Below are 22,938 nucleotides of genomic sequence, written 5' to 3' on the forward strand. Positions count from 1 at the left end.
TGGAAACAACCTGCAAATATAATGAAAAATGAAGTAAGCTTTTGGTTTAAAACAGAGGAAAAAAAGTCAATATAATTCCCGGCTACATATATTGAGGTATTGCATGATTGAGCACAATGGTGACTGATTTCTCTGTGTTGCATAGACAAGATCATACAAAGAAGACTTCATACAGTTCTGGGAAAATCAATTACAAAAACATTTAAACAAATCAGAGGAAATTCAGAAAACCGAAACAAATACACTTACAAGTTTGGAGGAAATGATTCACGGGAAAAGTTTGAAAGTGTCTAATATGCATAATTTGGCTCCATATTGACTCACAATGGGCATACCATTCACTTAAAAAAAATAAAAACAATTCCAAATGTTGTAGCAATGTAGTGAATTAGGTTATTAAATCAAAGCATTAAGGAATGGGGTATACAATAAAGGAAGTGCTTGTTAATCAACAAATGTGAATAGACATGTACAACAAGTCAAACAGTTTTGACAGCTTTTCATAAGCATCCTCATGATTAAGTAACAATCTGAAAATTAAGCTTACATGCAAAATAGCAGATTGGCCCAACTTCTAATGCAGTGCAAATGGCAGGGGCGGCAAAGGGCGGGGAAAGGCATATAGAACTGTATTTTTAGTAACTGTATTTTAGCATCTCATTTTGGAAAAGACTGTCATTCCAGACCCAAAGTAATTTTACCTTTTGAACACTTAAACTAAAAACTGCAATGGCAGAGTGGCAATACATGGGAAATACTTTCTAATGCTGTATTTATTTATTTAGAAGAGTAATAAAAAGTATCTTAAATATATATATATTTTTAAAAGAATGAGGTCAAATAGGAAGCTGTCAATTTGACAGTTTGATGTAGAATAGCACAGAAAGGAAATCAAATACAATATGAATGAATAAGCAAAGACATTATAAGTGGTAAACTGTCAAGTTTAAAAGCGTTTTTGCTAATTTATCTTGATGGAAATTGAAAATAAAGTGTAACTCACTTCAGATGCTTTTAAAATCATCAGACTTCTCATGCCTTCAAATGGGGGGTTCATTCCCTGAGTCTCTGGTGGTGGTGGTATTTGTTTATGTTATTGTAGTGCCAACAGGCTCCTGTCAGGATCTGGGCCTCATGGCAGTAGGCATTATATGAACACAGAATAAGAGATGGCTCATGTTCGGAAGGGCTTTCAATCTAAAAAAGGCAGGGGAGCCAAAAGAAAATAGACAATCAACAAATGAGTAATGTGCCCAAACTACAGAAGTTCCTAGGTACACTTTCTCCAACTTTTGTTTGCTTTGCTTTACTAGTGTTTTTATTTATTTATTTATTTGATTTGATTTGATCTCAAATAAGAGCAAAATGATCTTATCTTCTGAAAGACCAACCAGAGTATTGACGATACTATAACAGAGACAAATATTTCTAAAAACAACTTTGGAAATTTTAATAAAGCATATTCTGATGTAGTAAACTGTGAACAATTTAAGATACTCTGTAGTGTTAATCACCTAAATAATGAGTAGAAAAAAATGATGTGGGCATCTTATGTAGACATTTCTTTTTGTGGAAAATTTTGACTTTTTGTTCAAAAAAGCCCCCAAACAAACCTGGAAACATTTAGGTTCTGGCCAAAAATATAATGTGTTTTGGTTTTCTGATTAAAAAGTCAAAATTTTCTGTGGGGAAAAAGAACCCTTTCTGAAAAGCTGCAGTGGAAGTCTGTTGGGCCTTACAACCCCTTTCCCTCTGCCTGTGCTCCTTGCAGGGGCTGCTTGAGCTCAGGTGGCTTCTGGCCAACAGCTTGTTCCTGCAATAAAACGTGGACTTCTCAGTGACCCTCCTTCTCAGTGACCCTACCCTTTTAAAAGCCTAGATAACTGCCTGTCTACCCTATGCCCAAAGCTGCTGGTTCAGTGGGGCTGGATTTCAGCTACATTTCCCCACCCATCAGAAAGTCTACATTTGGCCCAGTTTCCTAATATGATTGAGTCAATAGGTTTGTCCTGTTTCAGTGGGTTTCCACTCAAGGTGGGCTCAAATTACAAAATGGGGGTCCTTTTCTTGATTTCAAATTCTCCCTCCCACCCCCCTAAAAAAAATCAGGGGTGGTGAATCGGGTTCTGGAGTGAGCCCCTATCTCATTTACATGTGGTGTTGGTAGTAGTAGTTTTTGCTTCAAACTCTGGAGGGAAATCTTTGAAGAAAAGTTTTAAATCTGTCAGTCTTTCATTCTGGAGGAACCACTGTGGTCTATAAATATTTGAAGGAAGAGAACATGACAAAGAAGTTATTGTCCGCAGTAATACAGTACTGTATGAGCTGCAAGAATGATTTTTCAGTAGAAAGTAATTTTGGAACTAATCTATTTGGAACCATGAAAGTTAATTTTGATTGTGCTAAACATGTATCATTACCTCATTTGTGTGAGTTTCAAAACATGCATCAATCAAAGCAACCAGAATTTTGTATGCATCATTGCAAGTTTTACGTTTTTGTTTTTTTTGTTAGAACCAAGGTACTAATTGTTGTTATAACAATACATTTTTGTTTATATAGTACTTCTTCAAAGAACTGTGCTATAAATCTGGTAATAATTAAAAAAAGATATTACTGGAATTTTCTTATGAAAATTAAAATCTTTAAAAAATTCTCTTCTGTATTGATTTTAAAGCATCTATACTAAACTATACCTAACAAAATATGGACAAACAACAAACAAAAATCAAATAGTTTAAATAAACAGGCTTATATTGCCATGCAGCTTCAACTCCAGAATACCTCTTCAAGGATCTCACGTAAGTCTGACTCACACATCTGTTTTTCTTTATATAGGAAAGAAATTGCTTGATTAGTACATGAAATTCATACATTTTGACATTAATCTTATAAATGAGATCAGATCCTCAATTGGTATAAATTGACATAGTTTCCTTTAAATCATTATAAGTAGCTTGATTTATAGCATCTAAGGATTTGTCCCAATATGTTCATGTAAAGCAACGTCTGCCATGTCAGCGCGCCCATCTTCTAAAAATGGGATATAAGAGTTTTCCATCTTTTTGAACAACTAAAGTCAGCTTAAATTAATTTTTTTAAAGATTTTGTAGTTCTATGAATTGAAGAAAACCATGGAGCAAATATAGTTCGGTCTCACCTGATAATTTATGATGTCATATTACTGCAATAACATTGAACCACAAATTTATAATATTAGAATGTTGCCAATTAATATGTGTCTAGCACTTATTCTTGAACCAAGTGTGCATGAGCCCGACAGAATCTTTATTTTTCTCTTAAATTAAAAAAGTCACAGATAACGCTGACCTCCCTGAGTAACTTCGAAAAGTTTGTGCTAGCGGGCATCTTGTTCGTGGACCTAAATACTGCCATTATGTATTTACACTCAGTTTGCAGAATTCTTGCAGTTTTAGCTCTCAGTTTTTCTGTTTTTCAGGCAATTGTGTGACTAAAAGTAGTACGGTGTGGGTGGGTGTAAAGGGTGTGGTACATACTGGCTTTGGAAAAATGTTTCATTTTTAAAATCTTACTATACAAAAATGAGATGATATTTATGTGACATATTATGGAATCATCCTGTGATAGATTATTAATCATGCATCTTTGACTATCCTGCTCTCCTCCAACCAATCCGTGTCAACCATGACTTTTTCTAGCTCTCCAAACCTCTGAGCATCTTCAAACAGCTGCCATTTTCTAACAGACCATCAACAAAGAAACTTTTTTTCTCCCCCAAATGTGGAATTGCTCTCGTTGATCCCACTATTATCACCATCTTTCAAAAAATTTAAAGGTCCTAAAGGCCAGGACTGAAAAGACACTTTCTTGGGAAAGTAACAGTTTTTCTGTACATAAAAATGTCACAAATTCAAAGGTCAATAGCAAAAAATGGAGAAGGGATATAAAGCCATGTTTCATTGTTTAAATCAGTCTCTAACTATTAGAAATTAGGATGAGACTTTCTTGGGAAGCAGATTACCCCTCATATACCTTGCCTTCCTCTGCAAGGTGACCATCTGGTGGTGGACACTGTCAGAGACAGGATGCTGGACTAGATGGACCCTGGTTCTGATCCAGTTTGACAATTCTTAGGTTTTTATGTTCATGTAGCCTTTCAGGACTAGACATGAAAGCTTTCTATCAATGGAAAGCGTTGACTCAGTTTTCCAGTGGGTCCAATCGCACACTCCTAGATCTGGAAGGGCCTGAAAAAAAAATTTTAAATAAGAAATATTTTAGATAAGGTAACCTCTTTTAGGTTTTTATTATGTTTTTATGGCTCATTTATGACTTTGATACAGTTGCACATATGGTAATTGAGATTCCTATTTTTACTAACAGAAGAATTAAAAAAACCTAATTGTTTTAAAAGACTGTTAAGCCAATAGTTATAGATCCTCCACCCCACCCCCTCGTGACATATATAGAACATGCAGAATACCTGGTGGTGCAGCATGGTGTAAAAGTTTTATAATTTGAGATAAACTGCATAACTCGCTCCTAGCTTCACCACCTATGAGAATGAGACCATCTCTAGCGAGTGCTGATAAAACCTTCAACCACAACACTGTATATTCCTTCTCCATTATGGGAAGTGGTGTAGAGACTTACATAGTTAAAGTTGCCTGACACTTTCCATTGTAAGATCCTCTTTTCAGTTGCTTATAACTTTGCCAAACTTTAACCATTGAGGCTGAAATTTTCCTTCTTGTGTGTCTGCCTCACGTTGATTTTTTTTTTTCCTGGAAAGTTTTAGCTAAAATGGTTCAGCCATTTCAAAGAATGAGATTAGGGAAAAGTGTGTTGTTTTGCCCGTGTTAAAAATATATATATAGTTTGATAAATCTTACAATCAACGCATTGACAAGCTCTAGCATCTCCATGCTTTGGCACAGGAGCTTGAAAGGGCTACTGAAGTGTTAGGGATGTGCCTTTTACTATCCCTGTAAAAATTTGCCCAAATTCAGCCAAGTTACTCTTTAAAAAAATCCGTTTGCACACACTTAATAGAAACTGTTCTTAGAGTTTGGCAGCTAAATTATCCAAACATTCTGTCTGTACTGAGCATTAGAGCTGGTTGGAAGAAGAAAAGGAGTACTTGTGGCACCTTAGAGACTAACATGCATCTGATGAAGTGAGCTGTAGCTCACAAAAGCTTATGCTCAAATAAATTTGTTAGTCTCTAAGGTGCCACAAGTACTCCTTTTCTTTTTGCGGATACAGACTAACACGGCTGCTACTCTGAGAGCTGGTTGGGTAATCTTGACAAAATGGTTTTTCATCAGAAAAATGTCAATTTGTTGAAAGCAAATATTTTCATGGGAAAGGGTCAAATTTGTCTAAACATAAGTGTGTGTGGTGTATGAGGCCCCAGACTAGCCCATGAGTTAGGGGAAGACCCAGCTTTGGATCCCTGCTCTTCTTGATTCAGAGCAGGGATTCAAACCCAGGTGAGTTCGGGTCTCTCTGTGAAAAGTCTTGGATTCATCCTGTAACAGAGGATTACTTTGAATCTCTAAAATATCCATGGGTTGGGAAAACCATTTTCCACCCAGCTGTACTGAGCATGCTCCAGAATTGCAGGGACTGAGCAGGATATTCTCTACAGTTGCTGCTCCTGGCTGCTTGGTCACTGGGCAGTGGAAGTGAGAGCAGGCTTACTGTCTCTCCTATGCTCTCAGTGTTCCCCCTGCTGGCATCCAAGCAGGGAGGAAGAGGAAAAAACTGGGAAGAATGCAGAGAGCTGAGGAAGTGTGTGTAGGGTGGAATAGGGGGGAAATAAAATCAGGGAGGTAAAGGAGCTGCAGGGACCAGTGTATGTAGGGCTGTGCAGAAGAGGATGGCACACCAAGGGGGAAGGAGCCAGGGAATGGGGTGAGGGAAGGGATGCAGATGCAGAGGGAAGATGGGTTGCACAGGTAACCTTAATTCTGGCATTTCCTATCTTTTGAACACTTGATTTTCAACCTTTATGTTCTTTTGATGTACGTGGGGTTTGGGGGAAGTATTATATTATTCAGAGAAACCTTAAACAGAACTTAATGCTGCACCAGAGTAACTGTGCTGGCTGGAGGAATGAGTGTTTCTCAGCACACATTGTGGCAGCCCCAAAGAATGTGCATCTGGCCTTATCAGAAGGAAGTAATTTTGAGGGGAAGTAAAAAATGTCTGTTTTTTCTGCCTCTCAGAAAGGCAGAAACGAATAGCAACACCAGCAGCAGGACATGAGGCTCATGTAAAGTCCCTTCTTTTGTTTAATAGAATTGTTTTCACTGTCACTTCTCTGGGGATTAGGGCGGTTTGTGTTGGCCCACCAATTAACACACTGTGTGATCATGTAACAAGCAATACATATTTAGAGAGAATACATTGGTATTTTATATAGGTCATCCTAAACAAGTGCCCATAAAGCCTTTAAAGCACACCACAACATAATACAGTCTGTATTGCAGACAAACAGTAAAAGACAAGGTATGTATTGCCTGATGATTGAGGACATTTGCCCAACAAATATTTGTTTAAACTTGTTTGGTGTTCCAGGATAGTAAAATTGTGGAAATCAATAGATGTTTGGGAAATGAGAACTGGGAATTGACAAAAGTCTTTCCACTGTATGTTTGGTCAGTGATGATGGTCAGTGCATCCTTGCAAATAACCATGGGGTAGGTGAGAGGGGAGGGTGCATTGTCAATGAAAGTTAAATCCTTATGTTTTATTGCTTGTCAAGTAAAAATTGCCCTAGTTACAATATTATTCTACTTTGAAGTCTGTTTATACATATACAGTGTAGGCATTTAAAACATTTTCAACTGGGTGAAATAGAGCTGGATCGGCAAGTCCTTGCATTTTTATATAGAATTGTTTGCTAAAATACTATACAGAAAAACAACCTAGCTTTTAAGAGAAGGTGTTAGGAGAAAGTTTTTCCTGTGCGCCCTGAAGCTTTAGTTGTTTGAACAAATGATCCAAAACTTGTGTGTCATACATGATCATGGAACATGGTTGTTGGCCATGGTTTATAAAAATAAAAAGTACTTATTGAATACTTTGTTTACATTGTGTAGATAACAAACTAGTTACAGTAGAACCTCAGAGTTATAAACACCTCAGGAATAGAGGATCTTCATAACTCTGAAATGTTTGTAACTTTGAACAAAATGTTATGGTTGGTCTTTCAAAAGTTTACAACTGAACATTGACTTAATTCAGCTTTGAAATTTTACTATGCAGAAGAAAAATGCTGCTTTTAACCATCTTACTTTAATTGAAACAAGCACAGAAACAGTTTCCTTATCTTGTAAAATCTTTTTTTAAGCTTTCCCTGTATTTTTTAGTAGTTTACGTTTAACACAGTACTGTACTGTATTTGCTTTGGTTTGTTTGTTGGCTCAGCTGCTGCCTGATTGAAAACTTCCAGTTCCAAATGAGATGTGTGGTTGACTGGTCAGTTTGTAACTCTGGTGTTCATTACTCTGAGGTTCTGCTGTAGATGTTTGTGGACGTGGAGGAGAGGAGAGGGTGAAAGAAACGAGATACACTATGAATATAAAGAATAACTGTAGATTAACAAATTCAGCTAAATCAATTTCAGCCAGTTGTAAAATAAGAGTTTCCATACAGGGCTTTTGCATCAGTTTAAGTAACTCCATTTTAAAACTAGTTTTAGTTAAATTCGTGCAAGTCTTGTATGTAGACAAGACCTAATAGTTATATTATGTGGTAGGGAAACTTTCTATCACAATATGTACTAACTGGCACTCTTTTGGCCATCTCAAAGAAATACTAATGCACATTGAGAACACCCCTCATATATTTCTTCTAGAATGGGATAGAGGAACATTGTTTCAGCAGTATTGGAAGGCTGGAGTTTCAATGCCTCTAATCTACCTATTCTCTGGATCAGTTTAGTTTCCAGTGCTGTTACTCTGCCATCTTATACGTACTAAATTCAATTTTTTTAAAGTCACCAACTTTTTTTTAATCAAAAAACTTCCAGTGTTTTTTATTAGAGAATGTGCATAGTCTTTAAAAACCAGATGTCATGTTTTAGGGTTTAGTTGTCAGTATCAAAATTGATATTATAAACTGACCCATAGATGGCATTCTCCTATGCTTATTCTTCCGTAGAAGGGAAAATTCAAGTAAATGTGCCAAGCCGAGTGTTTTATATTTTTGTATAGTGTTCAAAATGTCCGTGAAGATAAAAGGTTCTTCATCCAAAAATCCAAGCAGTGAAAAAATAGTACAGTATTTCTGCATAAAGACAGCAGGGTTTGCTCCAGCTGATTACCTTTGATATTAAATACCGTGTTTGGCACTAAACTGATAAGAAAATTACTCAAGGCTGATTTCAAAGAAAACTAAAACTGCTGCTTTCAAAGGCTGGATATACACAATATTCCTTTTGTTAAGGCTGGAAAACATTTTTAGCATAAATTGCCAAGTGCTCTGAAAATAACATTAGTTCCCCCTGAAAAATGTATTTCTATACTGAAAGAATCTGCAGGATCAAATCATCACTATAGCAAAATCCTGTTTATTATTATGCATTATTTGTATTACACTAGCTCCTAGAGGCCCCTGTCAAAGTGAGAACCCCATTGTGCTAGGTGCTGTACAAATACATGACAAGAGGCAGTCTCTGTCCCCAAAGAATTCACAAATTCAAATAGACAAGACAGAAAAAAGGTGGAGAATGCCGATTCACTGAAACTGGGAAAGTTTCTCTGGTCCAGGATGGAATTTCTGGGAGGCACAGGGGGAAGAAAGAACAGAGACTAACAGACCCTCACAATAGTCAGTAGACTGGTTTAAGTCAATACCCAGGTTTTTAAGTCCCTGCTCCAACTCAGGCTAGTCTAACTCACATCCCAGATGAGTGCCTTAACCACCAGGATATAGAGTCAGTGTCTCTGGCCCAATAAATACTTAATTATTTATACAGAGTGGAACAGCTCCAGTGGGAGAGATTGAGAGAAAGAGAGAGAGAAGGAGGAGGGAGGGGTTATGCTATAGCCCAGCAGTTAGAGCTATTCGCTATTTTGGGGGAGGGTCTCTCTGTTTTCTGCACTGAAACCACTGATACCTCAACATTTTTTTTGCAAAATGGAGTTATTGTTTTCTGGGCAGCTCTAATTATTACCCTTCTTACAGGTTGGAAACTGAGGCACATAAATTAAGTGACATACCCAAAGTCACATAGGAAATCCTGTGGCAGGTCTCGAAATTTAACTCAGTTCTCCTGTGTCCCAGTCCAGAGCCTTAACCACAAGACTATCCTTTGACATGAAAGCACCGCTCTATTGAAGTGAAATATGTTTTCTATCCTTTCCTCCCTCCAGATTTATATATGAAATGGCTAAAAAAGAATATATTTGATGCTGGGGTAAATAAAGAAAATATAATAGCAATTACATCCCTAAGATCTTCTTTCTATAATGAAGCTATGGATCATTATTTTCTTTACACTTCTCTACCATTTCAAAAATGTATCTACAAAAGATTACCTGTTCTGTTCTAGAATTATTTAACCTGAATTAATTTGAAGGTAATAGCCTTCTTTGGCAGGCTTACTAGCCTAATGGAAGCAGAGAAGCACTAGATATGATGTATTTTAAATTTAGTCACATTCTTGACAGTCCCACATGACATTCTCATAAGGAAACTAGGGAAATATAGCCAAATGGAATTACTATGAGGTGAGTGCAATATTAGTTGAAAAACCATACTCAAAGAGTAGTTATCAAAGGTTTGCTGTCAATTTGCAGATGACCCAAAGCTGAGAGGGGTTGCAATAACTTTGAAGGGCATGATTAAAATTCAAAACGACCTTGACAAATTGGAGATCTGGTCTTCAGTCAACAACATGAAATTCAGTAAAGACAAGTGCAAAGTACTGCATGTAGGAAGAAAAAGATCAAATGCACAACTACAAAATTGGGAATAGACAGTAGTACTGCTGAAGAGGATCTGGGGGTTAGAGTGGCTCAGAGTAAATGAGTCTTCAGTGTGATATGCAGTGTAGTTGTAGCCGTGTCGTCCTACGATATTAGAGAGACAAGGTAATATCTTTTGTTGGACCAACTTCTCTTGGTGAGCGAGACAAGCTTTCAAGCTACACAGAGCTCTTCTTCAGCTCTGGGAAGGGTCCTTCCAGCATCACAGCAAAATGCAAGGAGGAACAGGTAGTTTAGCATAAGTAGTTAGCACATATTGTAAGGGGTCTAAAATGACATATTGTAAGGGTCCATTCAAGGTAGTGTGGCTTGTTAGCGCTTCTGCAGTCATAGGATAAAAAGAGGAGGTTAGTGGGTTACAGATTGTTGTAATAAACCATAAATCCAGTGTCTCCCTTTAGTCTGTGATTTTCAGTGTCTTACAGAGTAATGAATTTAAGCTCCCAGGCTCATTTTAGACACATCTCAGAAAAAATAATGTAGGTCATATTTAGAAGATGGAGGACTGGATGCTTCCTGGAAAAAAAAAAGTGCACTATTGCATTACTATTGTATAGCAAGGATAAGTTTACAGATTTAGTCACCATACCAAGACTCATAATACAGAGAAAATCTATACAGATTGGCCTTGATGGCTCTTTTTTTTTTTAACACCTCATATAATAATCCTTGAACAACTGCCAAATTCCACATGAAAAGATTCCTTGGAAGAGAAACAAATTATTTACTTCATAAGGGAGAAAAATACCATGCTTTGTGAGAGGAAAATACTGCTTTGACGTGGACAAAATTTCAGATAACAATTAATGGGGAAAGTTTGGGGTTATGATTTTACTTTATTGTGTAAGTATTACTACGCCAATGACCAACAATGACTGGGTTATTTGGCAAAGATACTGATAAACAGTCAAATCACTATTTAATTATATTTAATTCATTTCAAAACTGGGGCCATAGCCATTTATAATAAGGCAAGAGTAAAGGGTTATATATGATACATTCCTGGAAGATTCAAGATTGGCAACAACTGCAAAAAGCTTCCTTTTGACAGAGTTTCCATGAATCTGCAAGTGTTGGTTTTCTTTAAAAAGCTTCAAAGCTCTCTTGTGTGTTCTTCCAAAAATGTTAGGCTTTTATTCATTAAAATAAATTATTTTTCACCAATAGCACATCCTGCTTTTAACACTGTAGGCAACAAGTCTGTTACTTAAAGCAAGCTATAATTACAGTCTCTTGTCATTTTTCTTGGAGTGAAAGTAACCTATGAGGAAGAGAGCTGTATTGTAGTGATCTGAGTACACAATTAGGAATCATGAGGAAAGCCTGGGGTCTACTTCTGGCTATGACGCTACCTGCCTTAATGCCCTTGGTCAAGTCACTGAATCTCTCTCTCAGTTTCCCCATCTCTCAAATTGAGAATTAGCGAATGTTTGTAAAGTGCTTAAGAAAAGGGGTCAGATTCTGGGCTGTGATATGGCCAGAAGCACACAAATGCCATGAAGTTGGTCAAAATGGCAGGTGAGAATTTCCTGAGCATAGGAGAATCCCCAGTTGGTGTAGAACTGGCGTAGTTGATTCTTCGGTGACCCCCGCACCCCACTGGCATAAACATTACAGGAGACTGCATTATTAAGTCAGTCCTAATACTGCTGTACCTTGCATCTGGGATGAATTGGCTCCTTGCAAACCAAGAGTTGGGGAAAATACAAAAGTGGTTTACTGCACCTTCCTCCACACCCCATTCTCTATCCCCCGACCATTGATTCCAATGGGACTACATATGTGCTTAAACTTATGTAGAGTTTAAATGCTTTGCTGGATAGGAGCCACAGAGCTCAACACTTTGGAAGGTTCAGCCCTAAGCTGGTAAATACTATAAACACATTTACTCTAAAGATATAATCCTTTGTATTTTCTATGGAAAAAAATTACCATTCTGTCCACTGGTTCCAGGTGTTTCCATGGGACTGACAAATTACTACTCCATGTTCCAAGTAGATTTATTTCTGAAACACTACTAGTTAGGGTTTTCTTTTATCTGTAAAATTCTTCTGGGGAGGGGAAAGTCACACAATGTTCTTGATTCTGCAAAACCAGGTAAATAGCATGACCTAATATATTTAGGAAATGATCATGCAAACCACCCAAAAATATATAGATAAGGAATTGGAAAAATGCATTGTTTGATAGGAAATTATTTTGGGAAATGGGGAAGAATTTCCCTATCTTGAATCTTACCCTTTCAAATAAATCACAGTTAGGAGCACATTCATGCCAACTAAAAACTAACTTCAACCCTTGCCAGAAATTAGCTTTCACCTTTTTTAATTTATCCAGTTCACATCTGGTAACATTGTTTTGAGATGTCCAATGATTGTTCCGACACAGAAAAGCCTTTAATGTTCTTTGATGATTGATTTCCTATTGCTCTTCCATTTAATTTACTAAATCTCAAAACCATAGGTATTAATCTTAAAGATTTATCATATACTTTAGCAATAGAGTTTGTCCTCACTTCCCATCCTGATTACTTGAACTTCCTCCTCTCTGGTCTCCCTGATACCCATTTTGCTCTCCAACTGACCTTAAAAATACTCTGTCTTCCTTGCCCATTGCCCTGACCATGTCACATTCTCCCTCTCCTTTGAATCCATCCAATGGCTCCCGCACCATGTCAGATTCAAGCTTCTTGTCCTTTTACTCAAAGTTCTACATAATTCTACCCCTCCCTGCCTCTTTCTGACTCCATCTTAGGTACTTATGTGGTCCCTATTACCATGGTATTTGAGCATTTCAGAATCTTTAATGTATTTATCCTCACAGATCCCCTGTGAAGTAGAGTATCAGGAGGTAGCGTGTTAGTCGGTATCCACAAAAACAACAAGGAGTCCAGTGGTACCGGACTCCTTGTTGATCTTGTGAAGTAGGGAAATGTTATCATCCCCATGGAACAGATAGGCTCCCTCATGCCTCACATACCTAAGTGACTTCCCCAAGGTCACACAGGAACTCTGTGGCAGAGCAGGGAATCGAATCCAAGTCTACCACATGCCAGGCAAACCATAACCAGACCATACACACAGCTTCACAACAAAGTTTTTAAGCATTGCATGATCAAAATGTGGCCACTTATCACAATGACTATACCTTTCCCCCGCCCTTTATCTATTTTGTCTCCTTTAGTCCATGTCTACATTGCTGAATCTTAGAAAAAATATCTGTTGGGTGGGAGCCCACCTAGAAACAAAACTGTACTGGCTTCTTGTGTTTTTTACCCACCGTGTTAGTTAGATCTGATGAGAAGCAACAGTGGTATCCCAATGGGTTTGTTCCATTAATTTAAGGTTAATTGTGCCTTTAGACACGGCCCTGAGGAAGAGAAACATCCTCCAGTCACACCTCTTTCTCTCCCCTCTATCTTGTAGTCACTCAAAAGGAAAGCTGCTATCCAGTGAATCACTAGCATCATTCCTGTGACATCAGAGTTCATATTCCTCTGTGGTCACATAAGGAAACATAGGATGATTGAGGGTGTGTGTGACTGAAGTTGTATGTTTGTCAAGGCAATGATTCCCAAGACAAAAACTGACTTTTCCCCCTAATAATAATAATATAATACAGTAATTTATTTTATATTTTTATTGCAATAATATCCAAAGGCCCCAGTCAGAACGAGGGCCCATTGTGTTAGCTACAGACCCATAGAAAAACATGTTCTCTGCTCCGGAGAGCTTATGGAGAAATTTTCAGGGGAACAAAAGGGAGACAGATGCCTAACTGCCATCTGTGCCTTTGAAAATCTCCCCCTACAAAAATGAATAGATAAGACAGACAGATAGTAAAGCCAGTCAACTTATAAGTTAAATGTTGTCTGCCTACTATGGAACAACACTGTCTTCCTTGATGCATAGTTTCATAGACTAAGTTTAAGGCCAAAGGGGACTATTAAATAATCTTATCTGACCTCCTGTCTGTCACAGGCTACTAAATTTTACTCAGATACCCCAAAGACTTTAGTTGCACTAATGCATTTTAGTCCTCAACAGACTAAACTGTTTTATGCTACAGGTAGAAACAGGACAGACTGAGGTGACACCCATAGCAGAGATCTGGCCAATCAGGGAATTGATTAAGTGAGATATGCTCAGATGATCCTAGAAGGTGTTCCACACACTATGCTGCAGAGGTAGGTGAAACCCCCCCAAGGTCCCTCCCAATCTGACCTGGGAGAAAATTCCTTCCTGACTCCATATTGGTGATCAATTTGACTCTGACCATGTAAACAAGACTCACCAGCCAGGCAACTAAGAGAGGATTTTCTGTACCATCACAGAGCACTGGTCTACCCCTCCAGTGTCCCATCACCAGTTGTGGCTAGTCCCCTGACATTTCAGAGGAAGGTGAAGGGGAAAAAAACAGTATAAATCTGACTAGCTATGGATCGGGGACAGGAGGAGGGATTCCTTCCTGGCCCCCGCAGGTGACCAGCTGAAGCCCAGACACATGAGATTTGATCATAATTACTGTCTTTATACAGAGCTGTAAGGGTTAGGAGCACACTGAGGGTAATGTAGGCAATCCTGTGGTCTCCATGGCCCATGAAGGAAGGGGACGAACAGGGGGATTTAGACTCTCAGATTTCAAGGCCAAAAGGGCCAAGACCACCACAAGCATCCAGCCATATTCCTCAGTCCCACCCACGTGCTTTTATAATTACTTTCAGAAGATGGATTAAATCCATATTTTTAGAAAGCTATCTAATCTTGTTTTAAAGTCTCCAAGTGATGGCAAGTCCATCACCTTCCCTGTTAAGATGTTCAGATATGTAATTACCCTCACTGCTAGGAAATTGCATCTTGTTTAAATTTGTCTAACTTCAACTTCTTGTTAAGCCTTTGTCAGCAGGGTTGAAAAGCCCCCAACTATGAGATATCTTTTCCAGGTGTAGTTTTTATATGCAAGTAACCAAGTCACCCTTCTCTTCAGTAAGTAAAGCTCCTAAAGCCTCACATCATAAGGCTTCTGTTACAGCCTCTGGATCATTTTTGTGTCTCTCCTTTGAACTCTTTTCATTATTTCCACAATTTTCTTGAAGCGTGGGACACCAGAACTGGATGCTATATTCTAGATGCGGTCTTACCAATGCTGTGTATATAGGCAAGATTGTGAGTGTGCATTTGGTTCTTGTGTGTGTGATATTTTGATACGTGTATGTGCTGTTATACTGTTAGTGATAGCTTTTTAATGTTTCCTAATAGAAAATGTATTTTACTAAATATTATGTGCCACTACGATTCCAATTTTGAACTAAAATTGTGGCTTTTCCTGTTTTTCGCTATTATAAACAGTCTTGACGATGAATGAGCCACTTAAAATGTATTTTTGTACAATGTATAGGAACACAGGACTGGAAGGGACCTCCTGGGCCACCAATTTCAGTCTCCTGCTATCACAGTCAATCCCATCTCATAATCCTGTTCATAAATGTATCAAACTTCATCTTAGCACTAGTCAGAGGTTTTCCCCCCACTACTCTTCTTGGAAGGCCATTTGAGAACCTCACTCCACTGATAGATAGAAATTTTCTTCAAATTTCTAGCCTAAATCTATTCATGGCCAGTTTATACCCATCTGTTCTTGTGCCAACATTGTCCTTTAGCATAAATAACTCTTCGCTCTCCCTGGAGTTTTAGCTATTGATGTATTTATAGAAAGCAATCACATCTCCCCTTAGCCTTCTTTTTGGTTAGGCTAATCAAGCCAAACTCTTTTATCTCCACTTGCATTTTAGGCTCTCTGTACTATTTAATGAGATTTCCTGTGTGCACTGTGGCAAGAAAATTCACCAATAAGTGGTTAACTGACAAGCATTAATGTCTTCATGAGGTGGAGGGCAGTAACCTCTCTCAGTAGTCCCAGATGTTAGTTTTCAGTTGTGCAAGTATCAACAATGATCGGGTTTCCTAGTTTGTTTGAAAGAACTGGGAACAAGCATACTTCACAACCTATAAATATCTAACCAAAGGTTTAGGGAATTAGCCAAACTTTCCGGTTGTTACTCTTTTAGAATTTTCTCTCTTCCTTTTTTTTTTTTTTTTTTTTAAGTGGACGAGGAAGAGTTCTTTAAAAATCAGTTCCAAGTCTTCATTTACGAACAGTTAAAACAGCAAAGTTGTCTACCTTTGATACCTCAGCTGCTTTGATCCCACAAATTTTCCAGATAGAAGGAAAGAAGCATTTCCCACATTCCCTCAGTAGCCTTGTTTTTAGACTCTGAGCATTCTTCAATGATACTCCAGCATTCTGTTTGCCTAACTTGCTAGAATCAGCAGCAGTAGTACTTTAAGTGCACTATTATGTGTTCGGGTGTGATCTTCCTCCTTCTGCTGAGAGATATTTTACTTAAACCACTTTGAAATGCTGTTTCCTTTCTCTTCAGTAAACTCTCTGCTGCCACTTTTTGAGTTAATGGCTGTGCTGGTTGCCCACTGTGCTTAGGTGGATACCAAAAAATCACTGTTTAGATACTACAGTGATAGGTGCTCTATCCCAAGGTGAACAGGGGAGAGATTTTCACTCAGCTTTTGGCTCCTCAGTAAACTCCCATAAGTTACACTGCATGCTCTTTCTGACAGAGCAGTTGAAAGATGATTGGGGTTGAGGATGGGGGTGGGATGGCCTATGGGTGAGGGAACATGTCTGCACATTTCTGTGTATCGAGTATGCACCACCTTCCCTTTGCCCCCGTGTGCACTGATGATTCATGTTCCTTGCAAAAATAAACTGCAAGGGAACAAGAGTTGTTTGCAGATTCTTCTTTTGAAGCTTTTCCTTCATACCTGTCATTGTTAATCTTTCAAACAAAGGCCCATCTACACTTGGGGCTAGGGCTCTGATTCCCAGCTCACACTAGCTCTCATCAAGGGAGCACGCTAGAAATAGTGGCTTAGCTGCCATAATATGGGCAGCAGTACTACAGGCTAGCCACCCCAGGCACGTACCCAGGGGGCAGACAAGTATGTACTCGGAATGGCGAGTCCTTGCCCCTGCTCGCTGCTGCCTGTGTTACCATGGCTACACTACTACTTTTAACATGGGAGGTCAATGAGAGCCAGGGCGAGTATGTCTGCTGAACCTGGGAATCACACCCCTAGCTCCCAGTGTAGACATATCCACATATGTGGGGTTTGTAGTTCCCACCCTCCTCCTTCTCCTCTTTCAACTTTCAAAAAGTTACAGACTGGCAATTAAAAGAATAAGAAAAGTCTCTCATTTTGCCATTCTGCAACTTTGCCAAAGTTGGGGGAGTTTGGAATGACTGTGGGGGGTGGAAGAGGAGGGACCACACCAAACCTGTGTGTCCACCAGGCTGAAGAAGGAATTTCTTAAATGATTCATTTCGCAGTAAAAATTGCACAATAGGCCTTCCTCATTTTTCAGGACATCACTTTTTCCGATAACTAAAAGCATTTTGGAAACGTATTTTTCACTAACCAAGCTATTCCTGAGACGTTAGCAAATTCATGCATTGAAGTAACATTTGAATTAAGGAACTTTCAAGAAAAGGGATAAAATATACATTTGTATTCCTGTAATACAGGAGTTGGGGAAGATTCTAGGGAAATGACTTGCTGACTTTGATAGAGGAAATGCTTATTTTCTTATGAACAGATAAAACTCAGTCTTGTATTTATATTTCCTAGTGTCTTGTGCATCTGATCCTTGTTAACAAGGCAGATTTGCATAGGAAACCTGAGTTCCTTCTTCGAGTGCTTGCTCATGTCCATTCCATATTAGGTGTGTGTGTGCTCTCCACATGCACCGGTGCTGGAAGTTTTTCCCTCAGCAATGTCTGTCGGGGACCGGCTCTGGCACCCCCTTGAGCGGCACGCACATGCTGCAGTATAAGGGGCACTACCGACTCCCTCCACCCTCAGTTCCTTCTTGCCACCACTGATGGTGCTGGTACGTCTGCTACTTCAGCTAGGATTGTCTCGTTCTCTTTTCGTACGAACTCTGTAGAACTTGTAGTATAGTTGTAGATAGTTGTTGTAATAGTTAGTTACCCTTAGTAGTAGTTCTTGAAGTTTTCGTAGTCCTGAGTGGGACTCAGCTGGGGGAAAGGGCATGACCTTTTAAATCCTGCAATCACTGCAAATGGCCTATGCCCGTCAGCGATCCATATACCAGCTGCCTAGAGTGCTTAGGCGAGGGGCACAGAAGCAACAAGTGTCGTATCTGCAGTCATTCAAACCTAGGATGAAGAAGGAGCACAATATCCATCTAAAAGTGCTCCTAATGGAGTTGGCGCTCAGTCCAGCACCGGAGCAGTGGTCCGACTCGGCACTGAGCACTGTGGCCTCCATGTGCAGTGCTCTGCCAGTGCCGTCAACGAGCCGGCACTGGCCTCCCTCCATGGCTCTGGTCAAGAAGTCGAAAAAGAGGGGAAGATCTCCTACCTCCCACAAGGCAAAGGAGAGGGTCAGGGGCGAGCCAAGACCTGTGCCAGGGAGCTCAACACCCTCTCAGGAAGTCGATCAGTGCGGCCCATCCCATACTTTGCTGGCAACTCCTAATAGTGGTGCAGGTCCCGGCCAGCTTCAGGTGCCATTGAGGCCCAAAGCCCTTCAAGCAGCTCAGGAGTTCCTGACACTCCCGGTGCTATCCACACCGGCTCCTGCGGTATCCCAGTCTCGGGGGAAAAACCCATGTTGAGACCTATGCCTGTGTCCCCACCTCAACGGCACCGTTCCCCATCAAGAGGGACATCCTGCCATCACTCACCCGCCCGAAGCCATCACGCCTCAGGACAAGAGAAGCAGGCTCAGCAGAGCCCACTTCAGTCCCCACACCAGGGGCACTGATCGAGAGACTCAAGGCGTACCTCGCTAGTAGATTGGCACAGACCCTCTGAGGCACATGCCACCCGGCAAGAACTCCGGGCCTGGCCCCGACCATCTCCAAGGGCCCGGTTCTGATCATGGGACCAATGGGGATCAGAGACTGCTGATCGCCTGGCCAACATCACCTGTCTACAAGAAGGAGGTAGCCCTACTCAGGAAGATCCTTCCAGCAACCAGCCCATAGTAGCTCCCAGTCCCGTTCAATATCCCAGTACCAGTGGAGTAGCATGATGTGTGGATTGCACATCTGCCAAACGCTGTCAGTCCCCAGGACCCTGACCAAGACACCCCTCTCACTCGATCAAGTCGGCTTTAGGACGCAGCAACCGGCACCAGTCAGACAAGAGCCACCACTCCGCCCGATACTAGTCGCCCACTACTGCCCACTCTGCTTATAGTTCCGTCATGGAGCAAGGTTCCCTGACTGCAGGACAAGCCCCGGTATCTGCCGTGCTGCCTACATCATGTAACCAGTTCCCATGGCCCCAAGTGCAGTAGCCGGTGCCATGGTACCTGTGGAACCCTTGGGGGTTTACTCAACCTTCTCAGGCTGCCCGGTCAGTGTGGGGAGCCTCAGAGAGGCCAGCAGCCTCGGTATCCCATCCTCCTCCAGTGCTTGAGGCTTCAGGGGGTAAGACCCCACAGGTCCAGTAGGACCCAGGGGAGCAAGCTGCTGGACCACCAATGGATGTGGAGGTTCCTGTGGCACCAGCATCGTCCTCATCGATGCCAAATGAGGTTATCATGGGGACCCTCACCAAGTTCCTCAGGATGATGCCAAAGCGCACCAGGAACTTTGAAGAGGGTCACTTCCAACTTGGGGCTTCAGGCAGAGGAATTGGAAGAGCCCTCAGACTCTGTTTGATGTCCTCTGTTCCTCGGCTCCTTCCAGGGTGTCTCTACCCCTTCATGAACGGGTTTCCAAAATCACTAATGCCCTGTGGCAGACTCACTCTTCCCAGTCCCCTGTCTCTAAGAGGGCCGAATACAAGTACTTTTTGCCAACCAAAGGGCATGACTACTCATACTCTCACCCAGCCTCCAATTCCCTTGGGTTGATGCAGTTAACTACAAGGAGAGACAAGGAAAACCCAGGGCCACGCCCAAAAATAAAGACTTGAGGAGGCTGGATCTCTTTGGACCTAAGATTTATTCATCTTCCAGCCTTCAGCTGAGAGTGGCCAACCACCAAGCCCTCGTTTGCTGATATGACGTCAATATGTGGCAAGCCAGGGCCAAGTTCGAAGGGTCGCTCCCCAAGGTTTCCAAGAAGGAGTTCCGAGCTGTCCTCAATGAGGGCACGATCGCAGCCAGGGTGGCCCTCCAGGCAGCGTCAGATGCCACTGATGCTTCTCCCCGCACCACGACTTCCGCTGTCTCCATGCAGCAAGCCTCCTGGCTGCTCCTCTCTGGGTTGTCCATCGAGGCCCAGCAGTCAGTGCAGGACTTGCCCTTCGACGGCCAAGCCCTACTTGTGGCGCAAACAGGCAGCAAGTTGCATGGCCTCAAGGACTCCCACAACACTCTGAAAACCCTGGGTCTCTACATCCCAGCCCTGGTGTGTAAGTGGTTCAAACCACAGCAGCCTCAGGGCCAGGGGAGCCAGCCTCGGCAGGACCAGACCCATAAATGAGCCAAAGGCTACAAGCGCTGCCCGAGCCACCTGTCTCCATCCTCTGCCCAGTCGTGCTCAACCCGTTCCAAGCAAGGGGCCAAACGGTTGTTCTGAGGGTGTGCCCAAGGGTGACCTACTAGCCTATTCCCCGGATCCATCTTTCCTAATGTTCTCCAACCACCTTTCCCTTTTCTTCTCTCCTTGGACTGCTATAACTTCAGACCACTAGGTCCTCAGCACAGTGGAACAGGGTTATACCCTCCAGTTCCTTTATACCCTTCCCTTCCCACCTGCCTTCCCCATCCCTCTTCAGGGACCCTTCTCACAAGAGTATCCTCATGCAGGAGGTAAAGGGGTTACTACAGCTGGGTGCAGTGGAAGACGTTCCTCTCAAGTACAGGAACAAGGAGTTCTATTCCCGTTACTTTTTTATCCCAAAGGCCAAGGGCAGTCTACGGCCCATCCTGGACCTGCAAGACCTCAGCAAGTACCTAAAGAAGCTAAAGTTCTACATGGTCTCCCTGGCTTCTATCATCCCCACCCTGGATCCAGGAGACTGGTATGCCACCCTCGACTTGAAGGACATATACTTCCATATAGCGATCTTTCAAGTACACAGACGCTTCCCCCGATTTACGGTGGGGCCCTACTACTACCAGTTTGCGGTCCTCCCATTCGGTCTGGCGACAGCACCAAGAGTGTTTACCAAGTGCATGTCGGTGGTAGCTGCTTACCTCAGGCGCCGGGGTATCCAGATCTACCCTTACCTTGGTGACTGTCTGGTCAAGGGCAGCTCCAGATCTCAAGTCCAAAGGGATGTTGTGGTGCTTCGAGCCACATAACGCTCCCTGGGCCTCCTGGTAAATGACAAAAAGTCGGTGTTAGTGCCAGAGTAGAGGGTAGAGTATTCCAGACATTGACAGACCTCATCGCAGAACTCTCCGCGTTCCCCCTGACTACAGCCAGGGTTTGTCTGCATGTGCTGGGTCACATGGCAGCATGCACGTGCGTTGTCCACCATGCCAGGCTCCAGATGCGTCCCATGCAGCAATGGATGGGGATGGTCTGTTTCCAGTCCCGGGACCCCCTGAAAAAGATTGTTACCATTCCCCAGGTGATACTTATCTCGCTGCGATGGTGGACCAACTGCAGATCAGTCCTGGAGGGAGTTCGGTTCGACAACCCCCTCACTCCATCGTGTTGGTGCCTGACGTCTTGGACCTCGGGTTGGGGGCGCATCTCGGCGACCTCCAGACATGAGGATGTGGTCCCCGGGGGAGGCGAAGTTGCACATAAACGTCAAAGAGCTCAGAGCGGTCCGGCTGGTGTGCGGAGTCTTCCTACCCCACCTGTCAGTCAAGGTGGTGTGAGTCCTGATGGACAACACAGCCTCAATGTTCTACATCAACAGGCAAGGGGAAGTGCACTCATCAGTTCTCTGTCAAGAGGCACTCCGTCTATGGGACTTCTGAATCAGCCACGAAATCCACCTGGAAGCTTGTCACCTTCCCAACGTCAAGAATATGCTGGCGGACTAGCTCAGCAGGGACTTCTCCTCTCACGAGTGGTCACTCCACCCAGAGGTAGCCTGCATGATCTTCCAGAGGTGGGGAACTCCCCAAGTGGACCTGTTCACCACCAGACAGAACAGGAAGTGCCATCGGTTCTGTTCTTGGCAAGGTCTGAGCAGGGGATCCCTCTGCAACACCTTCTTTCTGTCATAGTTGGGGGGCCTGATGTATGTGTTCCCGCCGATCCTGCTCATCAGCAAGGTGGTGACAAAGATCAAGAGAGACAAGGCGCAGGTTATCATGGGGGAGAGGTAGATACGCGGGAGGGTAGTGATAGGGTCCAGAGTGACAGACAAATTGGAGGATTGGGCCAAAAGAAATCTGATGAGGTTCAACAAGGACAAGTGCAGAGTCCTGCACTTAGGAAGGAAGAATCCCATTCTCCGCTACAGGCTGGGGACTGACTGGCTAAGCAACAGTTCTGCAAAAAAGGACCTGGAGATTACAGTGGATGAGAAGCTGGATATGAGTCAGCAGTGTGCCCTCTTTGCCAACGCTGGTTCGGCATGCTCATGAGCCGGGCAGCAGCCCTTCCCTGGCCCCTGCCCAACCATCCAGACCACAGTCAGCTATTTCATCCCAACCTTGCCTCCCAGCACCTCTCAGCCTGGATGCTGCATGGCTAAACCCTGAGGAATGGACCTGTTTGGATGTGATCCAACAGGTCCTCCTGGAGAGTAGGAAGCCCTCAACCAGACTGACTTACCTGGCCAAGTGGACAAGGTTTTCCTGCTGGGCTTCCGAGCATGCCATCTCTCCCTCGCATTCTTCCGTTCAATCTATCCTGGATTACCTGCTTCACCTGAGGAACCAAGGTCTGGCACACTCCTCCATTAGAGTACACCTCACGGCCATCTCCACTTTCCATC

At 42.2% G+C, this 22,938-nt stretch overlaps 1 protein-coding gene across 4 annotated transcripts in view; it reads left to right on the forward strand.

The window, feature by feature from the left end:
- The window catches only part of NT5DC1 (5'-nucleotidase domain containing 1), a 245,993-nt gene that overhangs the window by 164,242 nt on the left and 58,813 nt on the right, over positions 1-22,938 (forward strand). The gene's annotated exons all lie outside the window — the stretch shown is intronic.

The sequence above is a fragment of the Caretta caretta genome, chromosome 3 (genome assembly GCF_965140235.1).
Source record: "Caretta caretta isolate rCarCar2 chromosome 3, rCarCar1.hap1, whole genome shotgun sequence".
NCBI lineage: Eukaryota > Metazoa > Chordata > Testudines > Cheloniidae > Caretta > Caretta caretta.